Raw genomic sequence first — 12,506 nt, 5'->3', positions numbered from 1 at the left:
CAAGAACTGACATTGCTCCCCCTGAAGGCCCCCCCTATGTTCTGGCACCCCCCCTGTGATTTGCCCTCCCCCCCAGCAATCCGGCACCCCCCCCCCCTTCTTACTGTCATCTGAGAACCGGCACCGGAATGTCCTGTGCGTTGGTGCCGGTGCCCGAAGATCGGCCTCCTCTTCTTGCTGGGCCTTGAGCATCTGCGCATGCTCAAGGCCTGCGAGTTCACAGAGAGAAGGTGAACTCGCAGCCTTGAGCATGCGCAGATGCTCAAGGCCCAGCAAGAAGAGGAGGCCGATCTTCGGGCACCGGCACCAACGCACAGGACATGCCGGTGCCCAGATGACAGTAAGAAGTGGTGGGGGGGGTGCCCAATCGCGGCGGGGGGTGCCAGATCGCGGGGGAGAGGGTGCCGGATCATGGGGGGAGGGTGCCGGATAGCGGGGGGAGGGTGCCGGATCGCGGGAGGCGCTGCTCACAAATCGAGGCACGCTCGGTTTCCGAGGCGCCGATTTTGCGAATGTTTTGCTCATCTTGCAAAACACTCGCAACACTCGCAAAACACAAAACACTCGCCTCCATCGGCAGCCAATGCAGCTGTCGGTATCAAAATATGCTTTAATGGATCGAAGTTTCCAGAGAGTGAAAAAACCCTTTCTGATTTAAATCTACCTGGTCCTTCATGGTTAAGCACCGGTCTAGTGTTATACCCAATACCTTCATAGTAGACTAAATAGGATAACTAAGGTTATTGATGCATAATGGTGTTTTGGTATCAATCGGGTGTGGCGAATCTACAAAAAATTTTGTTTTTTCTAAATTAAGTTTCAGTTTGAATTAGAGAATGACACGGTGGCGGTTTACCCGCGGCCACCGCATTTTAGCCGCGGGTCACCCGCCGAAAACGGGGAAGAAAACTAGCAGTCGCTGCGGCGACGGGGACAAGGCCATTCACCGCCTGCGGGGCGGTGAATGGTCTTGTCCCCGCAGTGAGGCATGAAGGATCGCGCGGTCCCCGCAGCTCACACCCGCCTGCCCAATCGATTCTAGTGTTTAGCCAGCTCTCTCCCTTCTCCTCACCTTAGCTTGTAGATTTTCTTTTTCGGCGACCCGCACGCTATCAGAGAGCCCCGCACGCGCGGCTGCTCAGTGTTCAATCTTCTGCTCTGACGCAACCGGAAACAGGAAGTTGCAGGAGAAGAAGATTGAACACTGAGCAGCCGCGTGTGCGCGGCTCTCTGATAGCGTGCGGGTCGCCGAAAAAGAAAACCTATAAACTAAGGTGAGGAGAAGGGAGAGAGCTGGCTAAACACTAGGATCGATTGGGCAGGCAGGTAGTGGCTGCGGGGACCGTGCGATCGCTAGTGTTCCCGGCTCAAATTGGAAGGAGGGAGTGAAAGGGAAAAGGATTCTGGGCCAAGGGGATGAAAACGGAAGAAAAATCCACAGCAGGAAAGAAAGGGAAGGACAGGCAGGTGAGCCAGATGCTAGAAGCAGGGGGGGGGGAAGAAAGAGGGAAAAAAGCTAGATGGGGTTGAAAAGAAGAGACACACTGGAATGGAAGAGGAAGATAGGGGAAATCTGGACACAGGAAGGTAACAGAAAGAGGGGAAATTATGTGCATGGGGCATAGGGACAGAGACATAAAGGGGACATGCCATGGGGATGGTATATGGACACAGGGGGGGGGGCAATGGCAGATACATAGGGGGAGATATTAGAAATGGGGAAAATAGGAGCACAGAAGCGAGATGGTTTGTGGGGATGGGACAGGGACCGAGCTCGCAGGCTCCAGTGGCTTGCACAAATTACATTGTAACGTGCCATGAAAATAAGAGGGAGGAAGGTAGATAGGCCACGCGAGAGGAGCTGAAGAGTAGTAGAAAGGAACAGATGGTAAAGGAGGGAGGGAAGGGTGGTGGTGGAAAGGAATAGGACAGACATTGAAGGAGGGTGGAGAGGAACAGACCCCCAAGGGAAATGTGGAAGACAGAATGGGAAGAAGACAGATGCCAGACTATGGGGGAGCGGAGGGAAGAAGATGGGTGCTAGACCAATTGGGGGGGGAGTGAAGGGAGAGGCACAGTAACAGCAAATGGAAGACGCAGAGAGAAGACACACAGTGGATGGAAGGAATTGAATGAGAAGATGTGGAAAGCAGAAACCAGACAACAAAGGTAGAAAAAAAATTATATTTATTTTTTGCTTTAGTTGTGTTGATAAAAATTTATAAACAAAGCCCTGCCAGCTGAACATCTCTTTCTCTAGTTCAGCAGCAGGAACTTTGATTTATAAGAAAGGAATAAGCTAAATATTACAGTACTAAGGCTTATATGGATGCAGCGGGGACGGTGACGGGGCGGTGAATGGGATGGCAATGGCGGTGACGGGGCGGTGAAAGGGATGGCGGTGACGGTGACGGGGCGGTGAAGGGAACGGCGGTGATGGGGCGGTGCAGAGGATGGTGGGCCGGTGACGGGGTGGTGACGGGGACAGATTTTTTCCCCGTGTCATTCTCTAGTTTGAATTCAGTCATCCATTGCTCCATCAAATTTAGTGCTTCTGATGCCTTGGGAGTTATTTCCGAGAGAGAGTTAGTAAATGGAATGATGATCGTAAAGCCATCTGTGTAACTGAATAATTTTATCCCCAGCTGGGTAAATTGCACACCTAGTGAGGACATGTAGACATTGAAAAGCAATGGGGATAGTGGTGATCCTTGCGATACGCCAGATGGATTGCTCCAGGTACCGGAGAGATCGTAATTGAAACATACTTGATAGGTACGGGACATAAGGAAGCCTCGAAACCAGTCCAACACCTCTTCCCTAATGCCAATTGCATCTAGGCATTGTAGCATTTTCCCTAGGTCAAAGGCAGATCTCATATCAAATTGCATGATCAAATTACTGAACAAGAGACACAGATTATCTAAGATAGCCGCAATTACTGTCTCAGTACTGAACAAAGGTTTAAAACCAGATTGAGTTTCATGCAACTTACCTTCCTCATATGGAAATATTCATGCTTCTAAAGAGTTAGATAGTCATTCAAATAATTTCAATTTAAAGCTTAAAAGGGCAACTGCCATAAGGTTAGTAGTTCAGGGATTGAGCAGACAATATGATTTAGCATATTTACAAAATAATTTGGAAAAATCATCCCATTCTGGGTAGTCAAATGTAAACCAATGTAGATCTGTGCAAACTTTTTCTTCTATTATATTAAGATGATAGGCAAAAATTTCTGAGTAAGGCAAGCAAGAAGATCTTAAACTAGAAACCATGGAACAGAAGAAATTCACTAGGTCGTCAGTAGAGGGCAGAGGCAACCATGGAGATTGTGGGGGGTTTTTAAGTTACATTAAACACATTATTGACTAAGTGGAATAATTTTTTTTATGTTGGTACTAGTATTCCCTACTTTATCTAAGTAGTATGCTTTTTGTTTCTCTCTTAGTAATGATTTGTAGTTTCTAACTTCCTTCCTCCAATTTTCTTTATCTGTAGCTGATTTTGATTTTAGCCATTTCTTCTCAAAATGACATACTATTCGTTTCATTTCTGATAACTCTGCATCATACCATTTTTTTAAGAATCATCTGCTCGTCTCTTTACAACATGTTTAGGTGCGATTTCATCAAAAATAGTATTACATAAGGTTTTCAAATTAGATGGAAATTCATGAATATTGTCTTCCGGAATTCAAGTGGGTTAGGTGATTTCCTGATAAGAATATCTTGTTTAGGTGATTTTTCTTTTAAATTATATTGCATAGTCCATCCCAATGAAAAATAATAAATGAAGTGATCCGACCAAGGTGTCGGTGACCACCTATCGTCCCTTAGCTGAATTTTTGGGGTAAGTTCTAATTTAATAGTTAGTGAAACCAGGTCAAGATGATGACCCCCAATATGCGTTTGTGATGGTTGAGGAAGAGAATAAGCCAGGGAAGATAGAAAGGCGGTTAAATCAGCTATATCCTGGTCAGGTTTTGCTTCAAAATGAAGATTAATATTACCTAACAATAAACATTATAAGGTCAGAAGAGAATTAGTAAGAATAAATTCATAAAAATATTTTTGGGCCCCCAACCCAGGAGTTGGAGGCATATAAAAGAATGCAATTTAGAGAATCTAATTTAGATCCGTTCTATTAAGTGTGCAAGATAAAATTTCTAAATTGTTTTTTATCAGTGAATCTTGCATTTTAAAATTGCAACTGTCAATGTAATATAATAGCGATTCCGCCCCCTCTTTTTTCCTTACAGCAAAGAGGAATAATTTTGTAGTGTGGGGGAAGTAAATCATTAATGACAGGATCATCATTGGAAATAAGCCAGGTTTCAGAAATAAACACGAAGGCTAAATTTTGATCAATTATCCAATCCTTGATAATCTGTGCTTTACCCCAAATCGATCGTGCATTTACATAAGCACAGTTGATAGTAGTTAACTCTTCAGATGGGAAAGACGTTTGATTCTTAATAGTAACTGGTTACAATGCCCGTTCTCTTTTAGAAAAAACCCTTGAGTGCCTATAAGAAGTTGTATGAATCTTAATAGGATATGATGGTAATTCCTCAGAATTAAACATTATTGGAGTTAACTGTGGATTGAGATGTATAGATTTACATAGAGCACTATCTACCATGGATATTTCCAATGGTATCAAACTAACATCCTTCAATCTACCTAATAAAAGTAACAATAGAAAAACATTTAAGAAATGCATCTTGAGCAGACTTAAAGTATTAAGAAGCAATGGAAAACAGGGAAGCGTGGCAAGGACTGGCCTACAGAGTATCCAAGGGTCAGACATGACTGATTAGATAGTCTAACATGCATACAAAGTATATGCTGCTTATTGAATAACTGGCTTTATCATTTGGGGGGGGTCGCAAAAATCTTCAGTGGCTACAATGGGGTCACACGAGAAAACGTGTGGAAAGCAATGGCCTAGATATCCTAAAATGAACTATTTCTGCATAAAATGAAATCCATGGTAAACAAAATATGTTAATGCACATAATATGATAAAGCTTTTTAGTAAACCCAACCCCAAATCTAGATACTGGCAAACATAGTCATAAAAAGATGAGTCGGATTTCTCATTAACCCTTCACTGATGGGCTCGGTGAAAAGAAGATTGTCCTTTTTATATTGGCAGCCCCTTACCTAAGGAGAAGAAGAAGAAAAAAAAAAAGAAAAGCCCCAACAATCTTTTAGATTGAATCAGGTTGGGCTGACTAGATGGACCATTCAGGTCTTTATCTGCCGTCATCTACTATGTTACTATGTTACCTAAACCATTTATCATATCAGCCACATGAAATGGACAAAGGCCTTTTAAATTACTGATGCACTCTATCCCCACCCGTATGCGGTATGGCTTTCATCATCGTTCAACTGTTCTGCATAGAAATAATAAGTGTAACTAGAACAAACCCATTTGACTACCTAAAGACTAATATGGCCCAGGGATACTCGGGAACAACCTCCTTCCTGCCAAGTACTAGTTCTTACAACATTATATTTAATCTGACTGAACAAAGGAAAGGGAGGGTGATAACCTATAGTTAGCTTGTTCTATTTTTGAATGCTTCCCATTCCATGCTTGCTTAGTGATATGGATACTTAGCATGTTAATTGATACATACAATTATCTACTCATTAAGGGTTTCATACTGTATTTAGATTTAGAACATTTTATTTATTTATTTAATTCATTTTCTATCACGTTCTCTCTAGGGAGATCAGAACAGGTTACAGGTTAAACATACATAAAATACAGTTAACAGGTTACAATAACTTGTTATGATTTCATATATCAACGCTAACCTAGTAATGTTATTTTACGTAGAATGTTTTATGGTATGTGTATTCCATGTTTAAAATACATTAACCCAAGTTAGCTTCAGGTTTATCTTACCAACAAATAAACTAATATGCATAAAAATGAATTTTAAACCCTTCCAATCTCTAAATTAATATCAGGAATTTGATGACTTATCTATTTATCATATATTACTATCAACTCCTTTGACATACGCTGTGAGAGAGACTGAGTTAACTCCTCCACCCTCTTCTTCTCTCCCCCTTGTAATGTGGCAACACCTGTCTTCTCTCACAGGTGATTACTCTCCCAACACATGTGTTGTGGAATATGGTTCATCATTCACACTGTTCTTGTACAATTTTACTTTCAATGGACATCATTATTTTTTTTTTCCTCACTCATTTTGAGACTAATAAATCTCTCATGATATCTAATATATGTCCCTCAAACTGATTTCACTGAATGTCAAGGGTCTAAATAACATTATTTAAAAAAAAGAGAAGATCATCACTTATCTAAACTCTAAACTAGAGAATGACACGGTGGCTGTTACCCGTGGCTAGCCGCGGGTAGCCATGGGTAACCCGCCAAAACGGTGGAGGGGGAATAAGTGCTCACTGCGAGCATGGGGACAAGGCCATCCACCGCCCTGTGGAGCGGTGAATGGCCTTATCCCCGCAGTTAAGGGAGGGAACGCATGCGGTCAACGATTACGCACAGCCCCCCTCCCTCCTTCCTACCTACCGACTCTATCTCCCTCCCTCCCTCTTACCTTCACGGCACGTTGCGGTGTTAGTAAAGTGACTTGATCAAAGCCGGCCGAGCTTGCCTGCAGTCGCGTGTGTGTGGGCAGAAGCTTCTCCTCTGATGCAACATGCAGTTTTTTGGGCCAGGAGCAATCTTCCTGCCCCGTGCAGATAGCTCACAGGAAATGGCTGCCCTGAGCTCCCGTCATCTCTCGAGACTACTGCCCCGAAAAACAACTAGACCACCAGGTAAGGGTTAAGGGGGGGCTTAAAGGGCTGGGGGGAAGCGGGGGTTAGGGACAGAACCAGCCCGAATATTATTTGCAGTTTTATTTATATTCCCGGGCCGGCTCTGCCCCTAACCATCGCAAATACGGAGGGGGAAGTGTAAAAAGAAAATATGATAAAAAAACAAGAAGCTATTCCTTGCATGTTTAGTTACTGTAAATGGATTTGCAAGTATCAAGTTACATACTAACTAGTCATGGAAGATCATGTGACAGCTTGACCCATTTTCTGCAAGTGAGTTTGAACTAGGTGTCCTATGTTCAGTGACTGTTGTCTGGCAAGCTACATATTTATTTATTCATCCATTCATATTTAGAAGATGTGGTTGAGAGCTCATGGAAATATACAGACAAAGCAAATACAAAAAATACAGTACAGTACTGTGTACAATTCTGGAGGCCACATTACCGTAAAGACGTGCTTAGAGTCGAGTCGGTTCAGCGGATGGCCACTAGGATGATCTTGGGGCTCAAGGGTCTCTCGTACGAAGAGAGACTGAACAGATTGCGGCTCTACACTCTAGAGGAACGCAGGGGGACATGATTGAGACATTTAAATACATCACAGGACGTGTCGAGGTGGAAGATGACATCCTTTTTCTCAAAGGACCCTCGGCCACAAGAGGGCATCCGCTTAAACTTAGAGGGGGGAAATTTAGTAGTGACGCCAAAAAGTATTTCTTCACGGAAAGAGTGGTGGATCACTGGAACAGGCTTCCGGTGCAGGTGGTCGAGGCCACCAGCGTGCTTGACTTCAAGAATAAATGGGACATCTACGTGGGATCCCTACGAAGTCGAGTTAAGGAACTGGGTCATTAGCATTCAGGCTTATTGGGGTGGGTCAGTAGAGTGGGCAGACTTGATGGGCTATAGCCCTTTTCTGCCGTCATCTTTCTATGTTTCTAAGTACTCCCCCGATATTCGCAGGGGTTCCGTTCGAGGAACCCCTGCGAATGTTGAAGAACCGCGAATACATTTTTTAGCGGGGGAGACAGGAGAGGGCAGCCGGAGCGCCAGCGAGTGAAGGATATCACTCGCTGTATGCTCCAACCGCCTCTTCCTGCACCAAAGTCAGGCCTCACCAATCAGGAGCTGCGTATTGTACAAGGTATTTGATTATATGATAGGAAAGGATGGGAAGGGTAGGAGATAAGAGCATATTATTTGTACCATTGATGATTATTAAGTGATATATTTATTGTTAATTTGTTTGGACAAATTGTCACACTTGTTGTAAGTCTGAAAATGAATAAAGAATTAAAAAAAAAAAAAGAACTGCCTTTTGTGAGCAGAAAACCACAGATCCTTATATACCTACTACTACTATTTATCATTTCTATAGTGCTGAAAGATGTAACGGATGATTCCTGCTCTGAAGAGTTTACAATCTAATTTAGACAGACAGTCAGGACATATAGGGGTTGGGGAGTTTCTTGCAGAGAGAATGATAGGATGAACACAGGTAATTTTATGGAGAGTGGGAGTTCAGAGCTGAAAGCAGCATCGAAAAATGTGGTCTTTAGCTTGGATTTGAATACTGCTAGAGACGGTGCCTGACATAATGATTCAGGCACAGCAAGACAGAAGGGACAGAGTCTGGAGTTGGCAGTTGCCAGTGGAGGAGAAGGGTACACAGAGGAGGGACTTGCCCAATGAATGGAGTTCATGGTGGGAGCATAGAGGGAGGTAAGTGAGGAGAGATATTGAGCGGCTGCAGAGGTCAATAAGAGGAGTTTGACTTGTATTTAGAAATGGATAGGGAGCCAATGAAGTGACTTGAGGAGAGTATGTGAGTATGGAAGCTCTCACAGAATATAAGCTGTGCAGCAGATATCTGGTATGGAGCGGTAGATCTGAGAGTCATCAGCAAAGAGGAGATCAATGCACCGAGGGAGTGGGTATATATGGAGAAAAGGAGAGGTCCCAAAACAGAGCCTTGACGTATATCAATTGGCAGTGGGATAGCAGTGGAAGAGGATCTCCCACTGCGTACACTGAAAGTGCAATGGGAGAGATAGGAAGAAAACCAGGAGAGAATAGAACTCTGGAATCTCAGCAAGGACAGTGTATTGAGTGTGTGGCGATCAACAGTATCGAAAGCAGCAGATAGATCGAGAAGGATGAGGATAGAGGCCTTCTGATCTGGCCAGGAACAGGTTGTAACAGACTTTAGCAAGGGCAGTTTCCGTGGAATGGCGTGGGCAAAAGCCTGATTGAAGTGGATCAAGAAAAGTTTGGGATGAAATGAAATCCAGTGAACAGAACATTGACGTAGCTTGGATAAGAAGGGGAGGAGGGAGATGGGGGCAATAGTTGGAGGGGGATATGGGGGTCTAGTGAGGGTTTTTTGAGCAGAGGTGTGACTATGGCAAGTTTGAAGACATCGGGAACAATTGCAGTGGAGCGTGATAGGAGGAATGATGGTGGGAGAGATAGCACTGACCTGCTGTTAATGATCTGTACCTGTTGCTAAAATTTCCCAGTAGGAAGAATTCTGAAATATACTGGGGTCAATTTGGGGAAAAACAAAGCTGAACACCTGACCAAGATGACTCATCTTTTAGATTTAGAAGCATTTTTAGCACAATCTAACTTCCATGGTTTGTTTCTATGGATCCCTAGTTTCCAAGCATCCTACTCCAATGCTGCTCCCTGAAAAAATTCTGTAACCACTCATTTTTTAAACAATTAATTTTATCAGATCTTGGAGGTTGAAAATCCCTTTATATGTTTTAATTCCTGGATAAGAAAACTAAAGAGGTCATTTTTAGAATGCTTGTGCAGCATTTGCAAGTAGAAATGGCTAATGTAACCAAGCAACAATTTTAGTAAAGGTACAACTTACATTTGTATGCCTGCAGTATGTATAAAAATGAAGAGTGCAAGAATGATATACAAGGAAAACAGAGAACCCAAACCTCTGAGTTATACATTATAATTTCTGCTGCCTCAAGTATTTAGAATCCAGAAGAAAACTGTACCTTTACTATACCTATTTATTTCCTCTAAAAACATTCTGGGTTTTTTTTTAAGTATACTGTTTGTTGTAAGCTTCATATATTAGCATGTTGCATCTGAACAAACATGCAAATGTTGAGACCAAGTCAACAGAAAATATAAGTATAGCATCAACAGAAAACATGGAAAAGTGCTTATGATACTTAAGTACTATCCTGAATGTATTGCACTGAAGTATGGTGGATCCAATGAGATTTGGTTCTTAAGTTAGCATCTTTGAAAATTTAGTAGGGCTAACTTCACTAAATTTACGCTGAAAAATTTCACTAAAGATTGTTGGGGTTAAGACAGTATTCAAGACAATCCTGCACACCAGACAGCGTACCAAAAGCCACAGAGGGAATATGTAGAGAGGGTCTGCCAATGGCCAAATTTGTACCAGGGCTTCCTTCCTCAGCCAACTGATGAAGTGCTCTGTCTTTGCTTTGACCCTGGATGCCATCAGGTCAAACCACGGAGGGTCTTAGCAATCCAGAATAGGCTAGCGACTGAGAAAGTCTACATGCACACTATCTTTGTAAGCAATATAGACCACAAAGAAAGCCTATAGATGGTTCTCTGCTCACTGACAGACATGCTGCCTCCAAGGCCACTGCCCAACTCCTGGTTCTGCCCTGCTTGTTGATGTAAGCCATAGCTTGAATCAGGTTGGGCAGACTGGATGGACCATTCGGGTCTTTATCTGCCGTCATCTACTATGTTACTATGTTACTGTGGCACTATTAGATATCACTTGGATCACTTTCCCCTCAAAGGGCAGCTAGAACTCTTGCAGGGCCAGGCAGACCTCCTGGGTCTCCAGATTATTGATGGAACAGATCATCTCCTGGATCATTCAAGTACGTTGTGCCATCCGGTCCAGGTCGTGCACTCTGTAACTAAGGAAACTTACATTTGAAGTGACAGAACTCATTTAGGGGTATCAAGCAGCACCCCTCTCAGCAGATGAACTGGGAGAGGCAGATGACAATGGAAGTCCTGCAAGGTCAGTACCCACTGAAGAGAGTCCATTTGAGCTTTCACCCAGTGAGTCACCTCCAAAGTGGCAGCCATGGAGCCCAGAAGCTACAATCATCCTTGACTATGAGCCTCAGAAACTTGCACAAGCTGTGCTGCTATGCTCAAAGTTTCTCCACCCACTCTTCCAGATGGAACACCATGCCTGGGGCCATGTTGAAATACAGTGCTCCCCCGCGAATTTGTGGTCCGTGATTTGCAGTCCCGGTCATTCGCAGTATTTTTTGACCGCGAATGACCAGGCAGGAGAGGGCAGCCGGAGAGGCAGAAGAGGGCAGCTGGAGCGCCGGCGAGTGAAGGAAATCACTCAATGTATGCTCCGACCGCCTCTTCCTGTACTAAAGTCGAGCCTCACTAATCAGGAGCTGCTTTGACATGCAGCTCCTGATTGGTGAGGCCTGACTTTAGTACAGGTATAGGAGGTTGAAGCATACCACGAGTGATTTCCTTCACTCACTGGCGTTCCGGCTGCCCTCTCCTGTCTCCCCTGCTAAAAAACGTATTTGCAGTTTTTCAACATTCGCGGGGGTTCCTGGAACAGAACCCACGTGAATATTGGGGGAGTACTGTACTTGATTGTATATTATAGGTCTTATTTTATGGTGTTCTTTTCTTTTTAACTTATTTTGATAATTGTTAACCGCTAGGAACTGTTGTAAGCTTCATGAGTATATCAAGTCTAATAAACATAAACACGACACTGGTACTGAATGCAACTTAAATAGGTCACTCAGCTCCCTGTAGAACAGTGATTTCAAACTCAAACCCTTTGCAGGGCCACATTTTGGATTTGTAGGTACCTGGAGGGCCTCAGAAAAAATAGTTAATGCCTTATTAAAGAAATGACAATTTTGCATGAGGTAAAACTCTTTATAGTTTATAAATCTTTCCTTTTGGCTAAGTCTTAATAATAATATTGTAATTTATAGCTAACGAGACATATGATCAAGAAACTGTTTTATTTTACTTTTGTGATTATGATAAACATACCGAGGGCCTCAAAATAGTACCTGGTGGGCTGCGATTTTAAGACCACTGCCCTAGAAGAACTCCTTCAGTTGTTCTCTGAGGAGCTGCACTGGTACCCTTGGTTCAACAGCTGGTGCCATCGGTGCTGCAGGGTGTCGAGGGGTGGGAGACCTCAACAAGGATGCATAACCCATAGGAGACATAGCCTTCACTGAAGGAGATTGATGGCGATGACACTTGGCCTGCATTGAGGCTTGTTGGGAAGAGAATTGGACACCCGCTCTAAGATGAAATTATTGTTACACTTTTGGAAGTTTGGGATCATTTCTTGATCTCACAAGTGATTTAAAGTGCAGTGATTGAACGTGAAAGGAACAGCTTATGGGGTAGTAACCCCGCTGGTGATCTTTCTACCATATTACTGGTCCTGAACACTTTTTTACACTGTGGAGAAAGTTGTGTTGTTAGTGATTTAAGTAGGTAATTTTCTTTCTTGGTAATTGCAATTCATGTATTACCCATGTGGTGCTAATTCATTTTCCCAAGTTTGGGCTTTTTGGGTACCCTTCAATGAAGTAAAAGCAGCACTGGATCTGCCTGTTTGGGGTGACTTGCATAAGGTGACAACAAAACAGTAGAG

At 43.3% G+C, this 12,506-nt stretch overlaps 1 protein-coding gene across 1 annotated transcript in view; it reads right to left on the bottom strand.

The window, feature by feature from the left end:
- The window catches only part of ENTPD2 (ectonucleoside triphosphate diphosphohydrolase 2), a 169,638-nt gene that overhangs the window by 87,638 nt on the left and 69,494 nt on the right, over positions 1 to 12,506 (bottom strand). The gene's annotated exons all lie outside the window — the stretch shown is intronic.

The sequence above is a fragment of the Geotrypetes seraphini genome, chromosome 10, assembly GCF_902459505.1.
Source record: "Geotrypetes seraphini chromosome 10, aGeoSer1.1, whole genome shotgun sequence".
Lineage (NCBI taxonomy): Eukaryota > Metazoa > Chordata > Amphibia > Gymnophiona > Dermophiidae > Geotrypetes > Geotrypetes seraphini.
This window is presented reverse-complemented; position numbering and strand designations above follow the sequence as displayed.